This window comes from Nomascus leucogenys, chromosome 2, assembly GCF_006542625.1.
Source record: "Nomascus leucogenys isolate Asia chromosome 2, Asia_NLE_v1, whole genome shotgun sequence".
Classification (NCBI taxonomy): domain Eukaryota; kingdom Metazoa; phylum Chordata; class Mammalia; order Primates; family Hylobatidae; genus Nomascus; species Nomascus leucogenys.
The window spans coordinates 148,781,974-148,804,434 of record NC_044382.1 but is presented as its reverse complement, the minus strand read 5'-3'; the positions used below and the strand labels follow the sequence as shown (position 1 = coordinate 148,804,434).

The 22,461-nt window shown below is 43.6% G+C and overlaps 1 protein-coding gene and 1 long non-coding RNA gene across 4 annotated transcripts in view; one reads left to right on the top strand and one right to left on the bottom strand.

Moving 5' to 3' along the window:
• CDH13 (cadherin 13) overlaps window positions 1-22,461 on the bottom strand; it is a 1,172,242-nt gene that overhangs the window by 1,135,570 nt on the left and 14,211 nt on the right. The gene's annotated exons all lie outside the window — the stretch shown is intronic.
• On the top strand, window positions 4,988-17,329 carry LOC115836743. Its single transcript, XR_004031780.1, has 3 exons — window positions 4,988-5,085; window positions 15,334-15,340; window positions 17,318-17,329. It is a non-coding gene; the product is annotated as an uncharacterized LOC115836743 (long non-coding RNA).

Here is a 22,461-nt window from a genome sequence, read left to right as displayed (position 1 = left end):
TCCTAAATTGGGTCCATTAGATAGTCTGATGTGACATACATCTGTGTGTGTGCTAGCTCATTATTCCCTAATTGAGGTTTCCCCCAATACTCCATGTTCTCTACTAAGTCTGGTTCCTACAATGCGCATTCATTTCTGATGGAATAAAAGCCAGACGAGTTCATACATTTGTAAGCTAGCCTTAAGGCATGGAGCCTCCATATGCATCCAACGTGCATCCTCTTTGGAGTTGCACAGGCTCCCTGAAATAAACCAAGAGACACGGATCTTCTATAAGGTGCTAATGCTCATAGCCAAGCTTTCACCAAGGGAACACCTGTGCTAATTCCCCACTTGGGAAGAAGGTCTGCTGGCTGCCTGGCATGAGAGCCAGCCGGCAGCAACCTCTTTACTCAGCACTCACAATAATGTCTCATTAATATCGTGCGTATTAAAGCAGGACAAGCAATATTTTAGTCTATTTCTTAATGTCTGTCAATTACCCATTCTTATCTGTTCCAGCCCGTCCCTAGGAAAAGCATACATAGGGTTTGGCTGTACTTCACATAATTCAGCTGTGATCAGAGCTAATCTGTTTCAATGGACAGAGTGTGTGTCTTCAGGACTATCTCATTACAACATGGTGAGGGGAGAGCTTGATGCCAACCTCACTAGGTCAGCATAAACAATGACCTGTTTGCTGAATCGGGATGAAAAGAGGCAAAGGAAACGGACAGCTGTATCCCTCCAGCATGAAACATCACACCGGCCCCTGGGCCACCATCACTCACTCAATAGCCCCTTTCCTTCACGGAGACCTGACCCGCTTTGAAGGGCCACTGCCATGTCTCCAGGAGGGGAGAAGATGGTGGGTGTTTGGTTTGTTTATATGACTTCTTCAATGAACGTAATAGATTTTTTTAAAAAAGAAGCTTAATGAATGTTAAATTATAATCAGTTACATACTTCAAAAGTCTCTTTACATCTTTGTTAACATCCAAATATATTTTACTTTTATTGCCGGAACAAAATTGTAGCAGCAGCAACAGACGTCTAAATAAAACAAGGGGGGAAAGAAAACCACCCGCAATGCTGAAAGCCCTACAAATCAAGCTGTTTTCATTTTTCTGCACACCCTTTCTGTCTTTGTTCATGTATATACATAATTTATGTCTGAAGCTGCTCTAGGGTCTTTCGTCCCAGGTATACAGTGAAAGGGCTTAAATATAACTCAACCTTCTAGAACATTCCCTCCTGGGCCCTAGGTTGTCATCTTTCTTTCACTTCATCCCTGGCCTCGGACTGTTTCTGTTTTGCCAGGTCTTGCTCTGAATTTAATCCCTACACCTCTGTTAGATGGTTTCTGGATTGACTGACTTTCACCAACTGGTGCTCCCTCTTGGGTTTCCCCCACACCCCAGCAGGTGCAGGAACGCCCATACTGGGTGGTTGCAGCAGATGGCCGTTTTGATTGGTGGTTTCTCTGTCATATTTAGTTGGTACATATTTTAAATACCACCCTTGACTTAACTCATTTTTAAGACCCAATTTCCACGCTCCCCACGTGTGATCATTTTACTTGCATCTGCCTGGCCCATATTTATCTCCAGGTTCCTAATCTTACACAAACCAAGATACTCAATTTGTTGAGATTCCCTGGTTCCTGTGATTTCTGGGTCACATTTTCCCTCCCTCTCTTTTCTCAGCAGCTTCCTCTGAAACCCAAAACCTCAGCCAAACCACAGAATAAATGCCGTATTACTTTCTGCTTTTTAAAATTTATGTCATTTTCCCAGGGCTGCTGTTTTAAGCCTCCAAATTAGCTCATTTCCACTTTCCAGTGAGCAGATATGCCTCAACTTCTTAAGCATTCCCCTAAAGCAGTGGTTCTCAATGGGGTGTCACTTTCCCCCCTTCCCCTCCAGGAGACACTTGACAATTTCTGGAGACATTTTTGGATTTCACAGTGAGGATGGGGCTTCTAATGGCCTCTAGTGGGTAGAGGCCAGGGATGCTTCTAGACATGCTGTCATGCACAGGATAGCCTCGCCACAATCTTCCTGCCCAAAGTGGCCACCATGCCATGGTGCAGAAACCCTTCCCTACTACTTAACATTCAAAATTTCCCAGGTGTTTGTCACGACGTTTGCATGAGTCTTCAAGTCCATATTGCCCCCCATTGTATTCCAGTGCCTCGCAGAGTACCTGGCCTGTGGGTGGGTTCCTGTGGATGTGGTATTATATTTTGAGGTGATTCTTTATGAGAAATTCCCATTAGGGGAGTTATGTCCATGCATATGGATTATACATGTTTGAGTATGTATTTTTTTCTGTTATTTATAGTTTTACATTATTTTTTGCACCAATTTCCATTGGAGAATGAACTGCTTGGTGCCAGTTTTAAGGAATGTGCCAAGTACATGCAACAGTGCCTAGACTCAACCAGAGTCCTGTGCTTCTGCAGCCTTGCTCCTGCTATTCTCCTCTCAATGGCAAGGCCGTCTTTCCAGGATTATGATCTATACTTATTCATGTGTGTTTATGGGTTACGTGTTTCTACCTTTGAGGTAATTTCCACAATGCTGCTGGTGAGCATTCTAACCCCAATGTTGAATGAAGGGAGAGAGGAATAGTGGCACTAGGGTCCAACAGAGAAGTTACGCCATCCGGATGCTAACTCAGGTGCTGCTAAATCTTTAAAGGAGTCAAATCAACTATTGGGAACCAGCAGCAATTGTGCACTGTTTTCTTCTGGCATTACTTTCTGTATAATGGGAAGCATATTACCTGCCCCACATCCCTGGTGGCCTCCCTGCTCACAGCTTTTGTGAGCTAAGCCTGGGATGATGACCAGGAGGTGATTAGAGTGAGCACAAGACATAGAGTCAGGTTTAGGAACTATACTCAGAATAGTCTGACAAAATCCACCCACTTGAGAACCTTCTTTAGGGCTATTTTATCTGAATATCAAGTGTCTAATCAAAGTAAAGTTACAGAATCTTCTATACATACACACAAAGAGGGAACAATGTATGTTTTCTTCTATGTGCTTTTTTTAAATGTGTCAACTTTGTACCAGGCACTGAGAATACAGAGAGAAACAAGGCACTGGGCACACATTCAAATAAAGAGAGGTCACGGCAAACCATCATGGCAGCCACCATGTGCTGAGTGGGGTGCTAAGTTCTTTAGGTGTAATTTAACCCACACAACCACCCTTGGAGATCAGTACTATTTGACATAATTTTACAGATGTGAAAACTGAGGCACAGAGAGATTAATTATCTTGTCCAAGTTCATACACCTAATAAGCAATGGAGGTGCAATTTATACCCAGGCAGCCTGACTCCAGTCTTAACCACTGAGCTACCTTCTCTCTTGAGACAGGTATGAAGAAAAGTAAGTATATTAAAATGTAACTATGATGGGATTTATCACAGGTATGCAAGGCTTGTTGAACATTTAAGAATCAATTAATGTTACTCATCACATAAATGGGACAGCTAAATCTTTAAAGGAGTCAAATCAACCATTGGGAACCAGCAGCAACTGTGCACTATTTTCTTCTGGCATTACTTTCTGTATAATGGGAAGCATATTACCTGCCCCACATCCCTGGTGGCCTCTCTGCTCACCACTTTTGTGAGCTATGCCTGGGATGATGACCAGGAGACTCATATGCACATATCAATAGATATCACATGCACATATAAATAGATGCAGAAAAAGTACTTGGCAAAATCAATACTCATTCATAATAACTCTCAACAAACTAGTAATAGACAGAAACTTCTTCAACTTGATAAAGAACGACTACAAAAAGCCTACAACTAACATCACACTTCATGGTAGGAAACTAGCTTTCCTGATAAGATCAGTAACAAGACAAGGATGTGCCCTCTCACCAATGCTTTTCAACATCATCCTGGAAGTCCTAGCTAATGCAGTAAGGTAAGAAAAAAGAAACGTGCAGTGATTGGAAGGTAAGAAACAAAACTTAGTTTGCAGATAAAATGATTACGTAAGAAATCCAAAAAAATTGACAAACTCCAAGAGTAAGTAATTATGCCAAGATTACAAGACACAAGGTTAATGTACAAAAGCCAATCACTTTCCTGTGTACCAGCAATGAATGAATGAAATCAGGAATTTAAAACACAATACCATTCACATCAGCCTCCCCAAATTGGAATATTTCCATATAAATCTAGCAAACTGTATACATAAAAGAAATGTACAAAATACAGTAGTCTCTCTTTCTCCAAGGTTTGCTTTCCACAGTTTTAGTCAACTGTGGTCAATCACAGTCTGAAAATATTAGCTAGAAAAATCCGAAAAATAATTCATAAGTTTTAAATTACATGCTGTTCACAGTTGCATGATGAAATCTTCCGTCATCCCACTCCATCCTGCCGGGAATGTGAACTATCATTTTGTTCAGTGTATCCATCCTGTGTATGTTACCCATCATCCATTAGTCACTCAGTAACCATCTTGGTTATCAGACTGACAGATTACCACAGAGAGAAGGGAGAGTGCAGTAGAATAGATTTTGAGAGAGAGAGCCCACATGCATGTAATTTTTATTACAGCATATGATCATAATTTTTCCATTTTATGGAGCAATTGTTGTTCATCTCTTACTGTGCCTCATTTATAAATTAAACTTTGTCACAGGTATGTACAGGAAAAAAACATAATGTATGTACGGTTTGCTACTATCCATAGTTTCAGGCATCCATTGGGTGTCTGGGAACTTCTTCCCCACGAAAACTGCGGAACTACTGTATATATACAAGATCTATATGAGGAAACACAAATATTTATAGAAGCTTTATTTGTAATCACCAAAACTTAGAAGCAACCAAGATATCCTCAAGTAGGTCAATGGATAAACTGTGGTACATCCAGACAATGAAATATTATTCAACGCTAAAAAAAAAAAGAGCTATCAAACCATAAGAGAACGTAGAGGAATCTTCAATGCATGATACCAAGTGAAGGAAGCTAATTTGAAAGGGCTACCTACTATATTATTCCAACTATCTGACATTCTGGTAAAGGCAAAGCTATGGAAATAGGAAAAAGATCAGTGGATTGCCAGGGGTTAGGGAGAAGGGAGCGGGTAGGTAAATAGGCAGAGCAAGTAGTTTTAGGGCAGAGCAAGTAGTTTTAGGGCAGTACAACTATTCTGTGTGATATCTTAATGGTGGATACATGAATTTACACATTTGTCATGTATCCACCATAGACTGTACAGCACCCTAATGTAAACTGTGAACTCTGAGTGATAATGATGTGTCAATGTAGGGTCACTGAGCATAACAAATGTACCATTCTGACGTGGGATGTTGATAGTGGGGCAAGGCTGTGCATTTGTGGGGATGGGAGGTACTTGGGAAACTTCTGGACCTTCTACCAAATTCTGCTGTGAACTTAAACCTGCTCTAAACAATAAAGTCTACTTACTTTTTTTAAAACGCAACCAGGTGCCAACCTGTCTTCCTCTCTAGCCCCTCACCTCATCACCATCACACACACACACACACCATTCTCAAATGCAACCAGATGCACTCCAGCCACAGTGAGCCAGCTGCCGTTCTCTCTCTATCCTGTGCCTCTGAACCACTGATTTCTCTGCTTGAAACCCCCCACTCCCATACTGCTAGCTTTTGTTTGACTATCTCCAACATGATTTTCAGTCCCAGCTCAGATGTCATCTTTTCACTGATAACTCTGTCTGAGGCAGATGCTCTTTCTTTGTACTCCCAAATCAAAATCAGAGTTCCTTTTGCTAGACCAGCATTTTCTGCTTTGCATGGTAACTCTCAGCTTAAGTTTCTATCTCTCACACTGTCCTGAGACATGAAAGTGATTCAAGGGTCCATCTAGGTGGTCCCAAACCTCATACAGATCCTGGCACATAGCAGGTGCCCACTAAAGGCTAGCTGAAATTTCAAGCACTTGAGTAGTGAGCTATGACCCGAAGGCATTGCTTCCTATCTGGGTAACCTTGCCTACTCTAAGCTTCAGTTTCCCCATCGTTAAAATGGGAAAGAACGATAATAAGGGCAATGCCTATTTCATTTGGTGGTTGTGAGGACTGCGTTAATATATGTAAAATTAACATACGTAAACAAGAAAAAAATAGCCTGTGGAGGAGGTAAGCTTCTGTAGGCTTCTTCTGAATTGCTTTGGATTCCTCTGCTGCACATAAAGACAAATGATGTCACTGCCTTGCCCTCCCCCACCCCCACCAGTGGTTTTCCATCACTCTCAGCATCACACGCACACCCTCCCTGCAGCCTAATCTGCCTCCCTGATCTCATCTCCTACTCTTGGACCAGACACTTGCGGTAGCCTCACTATTTCCTGCTTTAGGACTTTGCACTTGCTTTTTGCTCTTCCTGGCATACTCTTTCCTCTTGAGACCCACGTGGCCATCTCGTCTACTTCAGGCAGATCTCAGTTGAAATGTCTCCTCTCCAGGACACCTCCCCTCACCCCCTACCCGTATCACAAGGAGCACCTTTGTCACTTTACCCTTTTACGGTGCTTGATTGACCGGCTTATTGATTGCAACACTTATTACTAATGAATTTTCTTTACTGTTTGCCTCTGCCACTAAAGCAAAAGCTCCACGAAAATAGGAACCTGATTGCACCCATTGCTATTTTCCTGGTGCTTGTGGACATTCAGTAAATGTGTTGGGAAAATGAATGAATGTATGAACAGATGAATCCCCTGATACAATGGGAAAGGCAGGGAAATTATCTTGGGTTTCTTTTGGACCCCATCCTCCAGTCTGGAATCTTACCTGTGTACCCCAGAGCCAAGAGGATGACTAAGAGCCTGAGATCTGGGACCACCAGCTCCACAGTTTATTTGCTATGGCTGTGGGCCTCAGCTACTTTGCCTGTATAATGGATCTAGTCACTCCATCTACGTCAGTACTGTTGGGAGGGGTGAAGGAACTGATATGAGGAAAGCCTTTAGCACAAGGCCAGGCACATACCTTTGTTACCTTCTTCACGTGGTAAATACTATAACCTGAGAAGCTGCCCTCATCCTTTCTGTTCCCACCTCTTCTGAATATGAAAAAAAAAAATCCTTATTTAAATCCACGGTTCCTTTGATGGTACAGCATTTGTATCTTTGCCCACGGCCCCATCCCCTAAGGATGTCTGCCCCCAAATAAAAGTTGTCAAACATTTTAAATGGTATTAAATTGTCCAGAAAATGGGAATGCCCAAAGCAGAGAGTCAGTCAATCAGGATTATTTGAGAGCTTCAAAAAGACAGAAGGAAGCCATTATTAGGTTTAAGAATATTGCATTCTGTCTCCCACACAGCCTTTATCTAAATCTTCATTTAATTGGCAGCCTTCAGCACTGTGAGAATTGCATTCTGAGAACCAAAAGAAGTTTTCAAACATTCACGCAATGTCATATGCTTGGCTCAAAACAACTCAAGGCGAAAGAATCATCTCTTCTGCAAGAGATTTGGGGATGCCCTGAAGCTGACGCTATGAGAGTTGGGAAACCGACCTTGAATAAGAAACCAAGACCACCATGTAAGTGTCAGCCAAACATACTGTCCAGAGGTTTAAGGCACAGAGACTCGGACCTGCTGTCTCCCCACAATCTCTAGGCGACTCTCTCAGGGCAAGAATTGGTCCTTCCTCTATCTCTCAGGACCTCCCCCACTGGCTGGAGCAGTGTAGGCTGGAAATAGATGTTTTTGGAATGACTAATGAGAATTTTTGAGGCCTTATGTCATAAGGGGAATCCTCTCTCAGGCCCAAGTGTCTCTGTCTGAGTGATTCCAACCAGAAGCTGGGCTGGAAGAAACCTGATTTCTCCCTGTCCCTCCCTGCAACTCCACACAGTTAATCAGCAAGTCTTATCTGTTGTGCTGTATCTCATGATCTCTGTGGTATCTGTCTCCTCCTCTTCTCTCTCAGTGCCGTGAATGTGGTCTTCAGTCTTCTCTGGAACTATTGCAAAAGGCATCTGTCTCCCATCCTGCGCCCCCGTGGAGGCACAAGCATGCTGATCATTGGAAAACCCAGACTTGAGAGCGTCTGTCACTGCTGCTGAAAAATCCCCCCTAGTTCCTGCGCCTCCAGGGTGAAATCCAAGTTTCTCAACATGACACGCATGACATCGTGTTTCTGAACCAATCCACCCCCTCCCCGGCTGCTCCCTCCTACCCCTGCAGCCCTGCACCTTGGGCTCCAGCCCCACAAGCATCTCTCAGCTTCCCCCAAGCACGAACTGCCAGCTCCTTCCACTCCATGTCTTTTCTCCTGCTGCTGGCTTTGTGCAGGTGCATCCAGTCCCATTTTACTCAGTGCCTAATTTCTGTTGCTCCTTCAGGGCCCAAGTCAAATATCTTCCCCAGAAGGCCTTCCTGGGTCCCTCTCTCTATTCTCCTCCAAAGTTGGGCTGGTCTCTCCTCTGTATTCCCAATGCACCTGAGGCTGAGCATACTTTGATTTTTTTGCGTAAAATATACTAAGGCACTACAAAAAGGTGCAAAAGCCCAAGTATTCAGCTCAGTGTTTTCCATGAGTTGCCACGTAACTGGCACTAAAATCACGGAGAAACATTATCAGGTCCTCAGAAACCACCCACCCACCCCCTACCACCACCATGCCTTCTTCACAGACACTCGGAAAAACTGTTCAATGGTATCTGTCAAAGGTAAATTAACAAAATGGGTTTCCCAAGTGGTTGTACTCCCAAGCTCATTCACTCTGAATGGACAATGTTGACTGCCTTGTCTGTTTACCCTTCCGAATTAGAACATCGTGGGGTCACGGACTACCTTTTGGTTACCTGTTTACCCCCAACTTCTACACAGAGCCAGCACATGAATGAATGAATGAACGAATGAGCTAATCAAGGAGTGGGATGAAAAACATACACTGTCAGTTTGAGCAACAGTTTTGATTTTCTTCTGGTCTTTGTTAAATGTGCCTCTCTCATTTGGAGCCCAGAGTTACAGAAAGATTCTGGGATTCCCATAAGAACGCACAACAGACCAGATGTCCACTAGAGATTGTCAGAGGAAAAATAAAAAGGCTTTAAAGGTCATTGGTCTTAACCAGAAAAAAAAAACAAAAAAAAAACAGTTCTAGGTAATGCAGGCCAGTTAAGTTGGTTTGACAGCCAACCTCAGCAGCAGCAGCAGCAGCTTCCAATATCTTTCTAGATTGGTTCATTTTCCAAGATCTGTGATTTTTAAATGAGGAGTAAGATCAAAGGTCAACCTCACTTCCTGGAGCAGAAGCTTAAGTATGGGCTGTAATCATATCACAGAGCAAACTTCAAAAGCTGCTGGTGCAGTGACAGCAACCACCTGTCTATCTTCAAACCAGATGAACGGCTTTTCTGATGCAATCAATCAGGATAGAAAATGTATAAAGAGAGGTTGGTCCTTATTTAACCAAGCTCTTCTCATCTTGTGAACAAAACGCACAGGCACAATCCTGGCCCAGGTGAGAAACAGAACCTTCTGAGAACTGCCAAGGACCTGCTATTTTCCTGTAACCTTTCAGAGCCCAGGGGTTCCACCATGACAGGCTAGGATGACAAACCAATAATGATTTTCTGAAGCACAATACTCTCCAGGGAAATGGAAATCCAACTCTACAATCTGATGACCTCTTTTCAGAACCTAAATCTTGCCTGGGATGCTAGTGACGTTCACATGTTCCAATAACTTTGCTTTGATAGCTGTGGTAGGCAGAGAAAGGCAGCAACAATAGGTTGGCCCAGCAAGTTGTTTCGTTCAAAATGAGAAGTGAAACTAGTAGGCTTAAAGAAGACAAAAAGCTCCAATTTGTTCTGATTGGATGGAGCTGGCCCTTCCTGAATTGTCAGTCATGTCTTATCTTCCCTCCTGCTTTTCCCTGGACTGACCAAGCAGCCTATCCAACTGTTAATGTCAATAGCCCATCCTAAATCCCAAGGTCCAAGACCACAATCACCCTCTTCCTGTCCCACTGGAAAAATCACTTGTCATTGTTTCTCCTATTGAAGGCACTGCTGTAAGAAATGCATATAGCAGGGAAAACCTAGAGGGTAGAATGGGAAGGTATAAGCCCCAGCTGTACTTCCTACAACTGCCTGAGTGGCTTTGTTTCAATGGCATACCTACCCTCTCTAAGCCTCAGTCTCCTCATTGTAAAGTGGAAAAACACCACCTCCCTAATAGGCTTATTACAAGTGTTGAGACAATGCACAGTAAATGCTTTTCTCAGGACCTGGCCAGAGGAATTTAAGAAGATACGCCACCCATATACTCTCCCAATAAAATGAAAGTAATATGGAGTCAGAAGACCTGGATTCAAACCTGTTTCTGTCAATTGTTTAATGAAGAAGACAAGTTCCTGAGATTCACTTTTCTTAACTGCAAAATGTCTTTCCCAGGCTTCTGATGGTTGGGTGAAGATCAATGAAGATGGTATATGTGTGTGTGTGCCCTATAGGCTGTAGAGTCCTCAGCTATAAAATGAAGTTAACCACATTCAGAAGCTTGAATTAGACATTACATGTGAAAATACTTAGGTGGGTTCCTGATATATAGATAGCACTCAATAAAAGCTATTTCTTAATTGTTAGAATGTCATTCAATTAATAATTATTAGAGCACAAATAAAGATGGTTGTTCATAGTCTTGCCAACCACTAAAATTAGATAAATTTCTATCCCAGGAGGGACTGATAGTGTCTCTCTCAGGGTTCTCCTGCCAGCAAAGGAAGGAGGGTACCCTTTTCTCCCCCAAAAACCACGTGACAGGTAAAGCTCAGCTGCCAGATAAGATTAACACAGAAAGAGAAAACCCATTTTAGCCCAGCAAATTTCAAACTCCGACTTCACCTATCTCTCCATGTTTATTGTTTTAAACTTTCCCATTTAAACTATTTACTTCCCTGCCCCACTGTGCTTATAACCAAACTTAGAGGATACCTCTTCTGCCAGGTTCACCGGATTGATTTTTACACTATGCAAAATCAATCCTGGATGTGCAATTTCTCCAGTGGCTCTGCCTCAGAGAGAATGCTTCTTTGGCAGGTTTCATGACCACCAAGGGCAGGAGGGAGCAGGCTGAGCACAGATGTAGTTTTCTGGAAACAAAGGCTAGAGAGGTAGGGGGATGTGGGAGGAGAGCCAACCAAAGAAGGGTATTAGTTTAATCTCCACATCCCAACAGTGGGACATTTTGGGGCCCAGGAAATCCTGAGCCCAAATAGAATAGGGTAGGGGTTGCACTCAGAAAGCCTAAGTGGTTGGGTTAATAAGGCTTTTAGAATTTCTCATGCCAAGTCTGTGGTGTGCAGGCTTCTCCAAGCATCAATTATATGAGCATAAAACTTTCTGGAATGGTGAAAGGGCACCGAGTTGATGGAGCTTGCTGGGATCTGATGGGTCTCATCTGCCTCCTCCAGGTCCTCCAAGTCCTCACTACCTTGCTCCTCAGCCACTCTCCAGTGCTTCCTAAACACCTTCTAACTTTGGTTTATTGAACAGCCTCTGTTTATTAACTCTTTTTTTCAAAAAGGAGAAAAAATGCAACCTCACGTACCTCATTTATTACAATTGCTGAAGGTTAGTTTCCACTAACAAAGCCATGCATTCTATTTTACACAAAATCTATTTCTCCCTGAAAGATAGGAGAGCTAACTACTTGCACGCAGAGCAATGCTGAGGCTCCGAGTGTACTTTCTCAGGGAACATTCTTTAAGTGACTGAGCCTCAGTTTCTTAATCTATAGCTTTGGGCTGTTGCCCAGGAAATAGTCTTTGTTGTGATGACTAAGGCAACAGGATCCCTACACAGTTTCAACTTGCAGCACACCGGGCACTGTCTTAAGTATGTTACATGCTTCAATTCCTCCTCTCGAGAACCCCAGGAGATAGGGCTTATTACTATTTTCCCATTCAACAGATGAGGGGTCAGAAGCAGAGACAGTTATGGGGTTTGCTCAAGGTTACAGGGCAGCGGAGTTGAGACTCAAACTCAGGCAGTCTGGTGTCCTTCTTCTTAACAAATAATTTCTTTCCTTTCCATTTTTCCATGTCTTCTTACCCTACTCTCCTCTCCCCGTCATTTTTCTCTCTTACCTCCCTGCTCCTTCCTATTGTTGGATCTCTTCCTTAGGTTCACATCTGGTTTTAAGCTCATACATGCCATGCTCTGACCAGCCATTTCACAGGTTCCCCAACATGTCCTGGCCCCTCAGTTCCCCATGCTGCTAAAGCCCACTTTCCATTATTTAATTGGAAGGACCTTCTCCAAGAGGACCAGTGACTGGTCCTTCTTCTCGTTGAATCTAGTGCTTTCTCTATTCCCTACCTTCTTCACTGCCTGAGACTATCTGCCACTTCCTTCTTGAAATGCCCTATTTTCTACTGTAACATTACAATTCACCAGATTCCTTCCCCCTCATGTAGTTATCAATGTATCCATCCATCATCCATCCATCCATCCTCCATCTATGCATTCATCCATCCTTCTATCTAGCCAGTTCATTTAACAACAATCTGAGTTCGTACCCTGTGTGACCTTGGATAAGTGGCTTTATTTCTCTAATCTTTTATTAGGTCATTTGTAAAATAGGAATATTAAAAGCATAGCATATAGCATTGCTGTTAGGTTTAAACAAGCAACAGATGTAAAGAAACCGGTGCACTCTCACTCTCTCTCTAACTATATTTATATTAGTTCCATTGCTTATTTTCTTCCATTCAAAATGCTTTAAAATGTTGGAATAATTTCTGGCATTTTTCTCTTTCTTCCCCATCATCTCATTCATGATCAAGCATCTAAAATTGGCTCTTTCTTTTCCATACTCCCAATGACTCATACAAGCTTTCAAGCTGGACTTCTCGCCTTGGGTGTTTCCTGATTCAATCCATCTTCCACATTGCCCCCAGATTAATTTTTCTGAAATATATTTTCCATTATGTTATTCCCTTCTTTAAAACTTTCACTGGGTCTTACCACCTATGTTTTAGAGGGTTTTTTTCCTTGCACTTTTTCAAGTTTCTTGTATTTTTCATTATAGATGTAATGCAAGTGTATCAATGGAGACTTGTAAACCAGAGGGGAAAAAACAACTCTGAATCCCATTGCATGAACAAAATTGCGGTTAGGATTTTGATAAATTCCTTTCAGATTCCACCCTTCTTTCTCTATATTTAGAGGCTTGTTTTGCTTCGTAGGAATCCTACTGCACACACAATCTCCCGTTTAGTATTCATTTCTCATTCACATGATTTTTCCATGCCATTATCATCATCTTTATAACCATCCTCTTTAATGGTTATGTAATATTCTATTGAGCTGCCTAACCAGTTTTCATTTGCTGGAAATCTAGCCTATTTCTAGAGCATTTAGGAGAGTCAGGCATGTGGCAACTACTTCGTAAGTGTTGGCTATTACTACTATTTAACATACAATGCATAAAACATAAACAATATGCATATATAATTTCATATAACGTATTTTTGTACATATTTTCCTGTATTTACCTCTGTTTAACTTCTCAGATGTATATTACTCCCCCAAAGTGCATGACTATTTTTATGCCTTTGGATACTGTATTAGTCCATTTTCAAACTGTTATGATGAAATACCCAAGACTGGGTATTTTATAAAGAAAAAGAGGTTTAATGGACTCACAGTTCCACACGGCTGAGGTGGCCTCACAATCACAGTGGAAGGAGGAGGAGGAGTAAAGGCATGTCTCACATGGCAGCAGGCAAGAGAGTGTGTGCAGGGGAACTGCCCTTTATGAAACCCTCAGATCTCGTGAGACTTATTCACTATCATGAGAACAGCACAGGGAAAACCTGCCCCCAAGATTCACTTACAGCCCACAGGGTCCGTCCCATGACACAAGGCTACTATGGGATGATGAGATTTGGGCATGGACACAGCCAAACCATATGAGATACTTACCACAGGAGACACTGACAGCTCACCACCCAGCCCCCAAGCTCCCATGTCTTCTGGCTTTTCCATTCCAGGGCTGGCCCAACTTCCAACTGCAGGTGTCTACACCTCCTTACTGACCGCTTTCTCTGAGTCTGGAGTACTCCAGTAGTCTCAAAATCAATGCTACCTGGGGCAGCTCTGAATTAATGCCCACCAGATTTGTGGCATAAAATCTGGAGCTCCCATGCACCTCAGCTGGGATGGCTCAGAAGCAGGTATTCCACAGACTCTCAAAGGTTCCCAGGGGAGTTAAGCCCCACACACCCACAGCAGTATCTGCCTGAGTAACAGACCCTTCGTGTCTTTCCCCTTCCTTCCTTGCCTCACTTTCCCACTCCTTTACACTTCCCCTTGGACCACCTCCCAAGCGAATTTATTGCACTCAAATCCTCCTCACAGAATCCGCTTTTGAGGAAACTCAAACTAAGACTGTGACACTTACAGCCAAGTCACTCACAACCATGGTCTGTTAAGTCCTATCTGTCCATTTCCTCGTGTACATAAACACATCCAACTTCTATTTTCTGAGGCCATATTGCTTGCTGGACCAAGTGTTTACAAGGTTCTCTGGAATTCCCATCCCAGTCGTATCACCTAGGTTTCACTGCTGACATTTCATAGATCTGGTAACTGAGGCACAGAGGTTAAGCAACTTGCCCATGGCGACACAGCCCTACAGTGGCAGAGCTGGGCTTCAAACTGTAACCTTCCCTCGAGGCCTGGGCTCTTAACTGTGGTGGTGTAGTATGAGGCACTGCACTACAGCAATAGTAAAGTCCTTTGGCTAAAATAACACTGATGCTATTAATAACTGTCATCTTTGTAATTCTGATCCAATTTCACGTTGCCTTCACGTTCACAGTCACCCATAACAGCCTCCTCATTACCCCCTGAATGTGCTATGAGTATTTCTGCTTCAGATCTGGACTCATGCTTCCCTCGAGCTTATAACATCATCCTTCCTCTCTCTGGCTAAATTGTAATTCTCCATCATCTTGATCATTGCTTTCTCCTTCCTTTGTCCATGCCTGCTACTGACATACCTCTCTTCCTCTGACTCAGTTTTCTCATCTGTAGATGGGGATGATGACAGGATGCACCTCACAGAGTTGAATGAAAGCATCTATCACAATCCACACTTCATAGAAGACAGGTAAGAAATGGCTTCTATCCATATTACAACTTTGGCCTCCTGTGACCTCTCCTCCCATCACTTCCCATTTCTTTGCCCCACTTTTCACAGACCATGCAGCAACAGTAAATTACAAGTCATGTACTTAGACCGGGTGCGGTGACCCACGTCTGTAATCCTAGCACTTTGGGAGGTCGAGGTGAGCAGATCACTTGAGGTCAGGAGTTTGAAAACAGCCTGGCAAACATGGTCAAACCCCATCTCTATAAAAAATAGAAAAAAAAAATTAGCTGGGCCTGATGGCAGGCGCCTGTAATCCCAGCTACTTGGGAGGCTGAGGCAAGAGAATCGCTTGAACTCTGGAGATGGAGGTTGCAGTGAGCCGAGATCACGCCACTGCACTTCAGCCTGGGCGAAAGAGCAAGACTCTGTCTCAAAATACTACTACTAATAATAATGTGTTTAAAGCACCAGAAAAATTATTCAAAGCTTGCAAACAAGGCCCAAATGGTTGATGGCACATCCTTTGGTTATCAGTCAGGGCCCACCTGAAGCTGTCTAGGAGCATGCTCTTAGTTCATCTCATTGTTGGCTCTTGGAGATCCCAGGCTTTGTGAAGTCACCACTTCAGTGGTCAACTTTTGTCCAGTAGAGATGCGAATAATTTTTGTCTAAGAGAACAGATAACCCCCAAAAGTTTAGGCATGATGAACATTAACCAGTTTTTATCTAACTCAGCAATCTCATCTTCACATTTCTTTGCTAAATTCCTTACGAATACCTTAGCTTCTTAAATGCCCTTTGAAATAATCATGGCATCTTACTGGTTTCTTCATAAATTAATGAGTTAAAGTGCATATTTACCCGAGTCTTCGTTTTACCTTTTGAAAAATTATACATGAACAGTGGCTTGCTGTGAGGTATCTTTTCACAGACCTAGCTTCAGATTCCAGCCTCCTAGTAATAACAGGATAAGATAAGGATAAAAATCCCTGTGTGTGCTGCGTGAGCATGAAGCTATGCATTCGAATCAGGGTTTTTCACCTCAGCACTACTGTATTTGGGTCAGGATAACTTTTTTTTTGGTGGGAGCTGTGCTGTTCATTGTAGGATGTTGAACAGCATCCCTGAGCTCTGCCCACTAGATGCCCACTCCCCTCCCCAGGTTGTGACAAACAAGCATGTCTGTAGATATTGCAAACTGTCCCCTGAGGGTTACAACTCCCCTCGCCCCAACAGTTGACAGCCAACGGTTTAGACTACCCTTCAGAAACAAGCACCATGGATAGATGTCAGAAGGATCAGCAAATATTCACAGTGACACCAGAAGGATTACTCTGGATGGAGTTGAAAATCCAATGGAATCTGCAAACACAGATTTCTGAGCCTGCCCCCAAAGGCTTTCATTCTCTAGGTCCAGAGGACAGGATTTGCAGTCCTAACAGGCTCCCAGTTGGTCGTGGAGCTGGGTGAACGGCCCCGTCAAAGCCCGTACTCTGAGATCTGGCATCCTAGCAGCCTGTTTTCGGAAGTGTGATCTGTGAATGAGTGCCCGAGACCCACGTATACAAGAGTTTCCTTATCCTCAGTGCTCTGAAACTGAAACACGCTGCAATCTCAGAGACTTTCATTTGTGAAAAAACAAAACCCAGTCTGGTCCACTTCTCAACTCCAGAGTTTTCCAAAACATTATACAACAAATTTTTTGATTCACCTAATTTTTTTCTCCAGAACCCATATTAACCTCCCATGGAACCAGTATCTCTTCAGAACACATTTTGCAAAATGCTGTGCTGGAAAACTGACCAGGGAGGACTGAATCAGACACTTACGTGGCTTTGCGTGATCTCCTGTTGCTGTCTGGGAAGGCTTTAAGAATCAGAGGGAGCCCAGCGGACTCCTGTCACCTGGGAGCTGACTACCTGGGAGCCTGGGTCCCAGCCAGAGCCAGTTCAAGTCCTGACTTCTGCCCCAGCGCAAAGCGTGGTTGCTTCCACAGACTTGAGACCTATGAAGACACATACAGCCCCTCAGCTTTGCCTCCATAAAGCCTCCCCTTCCAGCACCCAAACTCATGTGCTGGGGCTGGTCTGGGGACCAGCTCTAGGCTGCTTTCCTTGTTTCACTGTGCATGGCTAATGGCTTTGTCACTCAGCATTTTCAACATGACAAAGGATAGAAATAATCAACCCATGAGTGAGGGCAGATAGGAATACATTCCATGGTTAGGGGACCTGAGAATAAACAAACTCCGTAGGGGGGTGATGAAGGGCACTGAGGGAGACACAGAAGGCAGGGGTGGAAAGAGTTCAGGGGGCCTTGATTTGCAGAGTGATGAGCACTGGATGTAAGAAGTGAGAACTCCTTTCCCAGTCTCAGACCTTAGATTGACTGCTCATTACTAGGCTATTGAATTCTTCAGTCGCACCAGCAAAGGGGTGCCAAACTTTCATGTTAATTTGGGTAAATCCTAAAACCTTCAGCAATCTGCTATCAACTTGAGTACAATGACAATTAGCATATCAATTAGATTTCTCTCCTCTTTCTCCCCACCCCACCTCCATACCACCCCCTATCCTAAACTACTTACTACTTTTAAAAGTCAGCCAAGCCTGTAATGCCAGCTACTCCTGGAGGATCACTTGAGGCCAGGAGTTCCAGACCAGCATGGACAACATAACAAGACCCTGTCTTAAAAAAAAAATTTTTTTAGGGTGTGGAGCCAAGATGGCCGAATAGGAACAGCTCTGGTCTACAGCTCCCAGCGTGAGTGACGCAGAAGACGGGTGATTTCTGCATTTCCATCTGAGGTACCAGGTTCATCTCACTAGGGAGTGCCAAACAGCGGGTGCAGGACAGTCAGTGCAGCACACCATGCACAAGCTGAAGCAGGGCGAGGCATTCCCTCACTCAGGAAGTGCAACTGGTCAGGGAGTTCCCTTTCCTAGTCAAAGAAAGTGGTAACTGACAGCACCTGGAAAAGTGGGTCACTCCTACCCTAATACTGCGCTTTTCCAATGGGCTTGGAAAATGGCACACCAAGAGATTGTGTCCCGCACCTGGCTCGGAGGGTGCTACGCCCACGGAGTCTCGCTGATTGCTAGCACAGCAGCCTGAGATCAAACTGCAAGGTGGCAGCGAGGCTGCGGGAGGGGCGCCCACCATTGCCCAGGCTTGCTTAGGTAAACAAAGCAGCCAGGAAGCTCGAAATGGGTGGAGCCCACCACAGCTCAAGGAGGCCTGCCTGCCTCTGTAGGCTCCACCTGTGGGGGCAGAGCACAAACAAAAAGACAGCAGGAACCTCTGCAGTCTTAAATGTCCCTGTCTGACAGCTTTGAAGAGAGTAGTGGTTCTCCCAGCACGCAGCTGGAGATCTGAGAAAGGGCAGACTGCCTCCTAAAGTGGATCCCTGACCCCCGAGCAGCCTAACTGGGAGGCACCCCACAGTAGGGACAGACTGACACCTCACTCAGCCAGGTACTCCTCTGAGACAAAACTTTCAGAGGAACAATCAGACAGCTGAATTTGCAGTCCACAAAAATCTGCTGTTCTGCAGCCACCGCTGCTGACGCCCAGCAAAACAGGGTCTGGAGTGCACCTCTAGCAAACTCCAACAGACCTACAGCTGAGGGTCCTGTCTGGTAGAAGGAAAACTAACAAACAGAAAGGACACCGACACCAAAACCCCATCTGTACACCACCATCATCAAAGACCAAAAGTACATAAAACCACAAAGATGGGGAAAAAACAGAGCAGGAAAACTGGAAATTCTAAAAAGCAGAGCACCTCTCCTCCCCCAAAGGAACACAGTTCCTCACCAGCAATGGAACAAAGCTGGATGGAGAATGACTTTGACGAGTTGAGAGAAGAAGGCTTCAGATGATCAAGCTACTCCAAGCTATGGGAGAAAACTCAAACCAATGGCAAAGAAGTTAAAAACTTTGGAAAAAAAAAACAGATGAATGTATAACTAAGATAACCAATGCAGAGAAGGGCTTAAAGGAGCTGATGGAGCTGAAAGCCAAGTTTCGAGAACTACGGGAAGATTGCAGAAGCCTCAGGAGCCGATGCAATCAACTGGAAGAAAGGGTATCAGCAATGGAAGATGAAACAAATGAAATGAAGCGAGAAGAGAAGTTTAGAGAAAAAAGAATAAAAGTTCGTGTCCTTTGTAGGGACATGGATGAAACTGGAAAACATCATTCTCAGTAAACTATCGCAAGGACAAAAAACCAAACACCGCATGTTCTCACTCGTAGGTGGGAATTGAACAATGAGAACTCGTGGACACAGGAAGGGGAACATCACACTCCGGGGACTGTTGTGGGGTGGGGGGAGGGGGGAGGGACAGCATTAGGAGATATACCTAATGCTAAATGACGAGTTAATGGGTGCAGCACACCAACATGGCACATGGATACATATGTAACAAACCTGCACATTGTGCACATGTACCCTAAAACTTAAAGTACAACAATAAAAAAAATTAAAAAAAATTTTTTAATTAACTGGGCCTGGTGGTCCACGCCTGTAGTCCCACTTAGCTATTTTGACGGCTGAGGCAAGAGGGTTGCTCGAGCTCAGGTGGTCCCAGCTGCAGTTAGCTATGATTGCACCACTGAACTCCAGCCTGGGCAACAGAGAAAGACCCTGTCTTAAAAAAAAGTCAGTAACACTAACACATCTCCTCTTCTTCGGTCTCTGAGAGCTTTGCAGCCAGAACTCTACATCAGGGTGGGCTACTAAAGGAATAATAAGGATTGAGGCAAAAGATGGTTCTTAATTCACTTTACAAATCAGCAAAACAAAAGTGAAGAACGACTGCTTTATTTCCAATAGGCCAAGGTGACCTGCAGCTCCAAATAACACAGGTTGCTTTTAATGAATGAAACACATGTAAGAACCAGTGTAGCCAGAAAGAATTAGACCCAAACAGCCCAGGTCTTAGTCCTGGCACTACCACTTGCCAGCCCCAAGTTTCTCAACATCTTTCTGCTTCCGCTTTCTGATCTCAGTAGGGTGGATAACCGGGATCTTTTGAGGAGTCGCTGTGTTAATATAAGTAAAGCAAGTAGAATGTTACTAGAGGTGGTGAACAACTGTAAAACAGGTTGTGTGCGCTCATGAACAAACAGGAGCGCTGAGGCTGGCCTGCCCAGGGCTTGTTTTCCTATTCAATACCAGTTTTATTGAGACATATTTAACATACTACAAAGCTTACCGGTTAAGATATATGATTCCCAGGTTTGGGGTTTATTTACAGAGAGTTAATGTAATCACCACCACTATCTACCTCCAGAACATTTTCATCTTCCCCAAAGCAATTCTATACCCATTAGCAGTAACTCCCCATTTCCTCCTGCCCCAGCCCTAGACATCTTCTAATCTGCTTTCTGTCTCTGGATTTGACTTTTCTGGACAAGTTTGTTCCATTTCATAGAATCATACAACATGTGGTCTTGTGTGTCTGGAATTGTCTTGAGTTTGAATCTTAGCCCTACAGTCCTAAAGCTTTATTAGGTTCTTTTATTAAGTTCTCCTGAAGTTTCCCCATCAATCAAATGGGATTAAAACCATAGTAGATATCCTACAGAGTCATTATGAGGATTAAATGTGCTGATTAATACATCTAAAGTACTCACACCAGGCCTGGTTCAAAATCAGCACCACACTGATATCAACTACTATTATTGCCACTTCTACTATTATTATTCCTCAATTCCCCTGCCCCAAAGCATCTGACTGGTAGTGGGAATCCAAAGATACACAGAACATAAGAGAGAAAAGAGGTCTTGCCTTATTTAATGCATAGTCTGGTGGAGATTGTATGATTAGGAATCTGGCTTCAATGAAGATAGTCAAGTCTCATCATATGCACATTTAACTAATGGAAAGCCAGCTTTTCCAGCAAAGAGAGAGAGAAAAAGAACAATGTAAATATTGCAATTAAATGTTATAAAATTATATCTTGCCTATATTCTTTATTATGCTCTGTACATTACTGCGAGCATTATACATTGTTCCATATTGATTACAACATGGGGCTACATACACTAAACCATGCCTACTGTACTTTAATGGGCAACTTAAAAGATTTCAAGACTAATGACAATTGTGTTTGCCTTAAACCCTGACCTTATAGTCTAACTTCTGGGTTAAATGCAACGCTATTGTGTGTCAACAACAATAGCAATTAAGAAATATTCCAGACGAATTAAATCAGCCAGCAAGCAGTCCACTAAGTTAGCTGTTAGTTTGCAATGGGCCCTGACTAGTCAACACCCATTTGCCAAGCACCATTTTTTTTTTTTTTTCCCTCCATGAGCAGTTGGTTTCATTTAAAAAATAAACCAAATAGCGATGTCATAAGGAGTTGGTGAATGGAAGAACTGGGTTTGGGAAGCAGACGGAAATAATCTCTCACCCTACAGCTAACAGGGAAGGCAAGCACTATGACCTCTCCCTGTCGCTGTCTACACCCTTGCCTGCTTTCTCATTCTTCATGGCACTCATCACCCTCCTGCAGACATCACATACCTACCTGTTCATCTTTTTATTGTCTCTCCCCCAGCCAGTACGTAAGCTCACCAGAGCAGGGACTTGGCCTGTCTTACTCATTTCTGTATTCCCAGTGCCTAGAAAAGTGTTGAGCACTCAGTCAGTGCTGAGTAATATTTGTTGATAAATGACTGAATGCATGAACGAGGGTAACTGTTTAGACAGCCTCCACTTTGCTCCCATCTCCTGTCCCTAAAACATGCGTAGTTGATTCCTTTGACTTCAACTGGCTTATTCATTCATTGTTGAAAAGTAATGAGAATATATCACATGTCAAAGATGAGGCCCTCAGGTAGGATTCCAGGGCTTTGGCATACTGGTACCATCTAGTGGGAAAGAGAATATCTGCAGGAGGGTGCTTAACCAAAATCAGGTTTTAAAAATTACCACTACCATAATTCTTTCTGTTACCATTAGCTCTACTGAGGAAGTTTCCAGTAACGCCTAATGGTGGCAAGAGAAATCACATATATTCATGCCCTACCCAGAGCATATACTGGCAGTCCAACAACTTGCCCTACCTTTCCATTTTTTCTGCTATGATGCTTCCAAAGTCATGGCTGCTCCCCCTGATAGCAAAGGCTCAACAGGGAAGCACAGAGAAGTTAATGATGGCAGGGGTCAACCCTGACCAGCAGAAGATAAGAGCGAGTGAATACACCCCCAGCCACCTATTCTGCAGAGGGACCGTTTGGAAATGAGCTTTACACAGTGCTTTTGTAGAGACCCAGCAGCAAGGAGCCAGTTTCCCATGACTGCGACCAGCTCAATGACACATTCACTGTT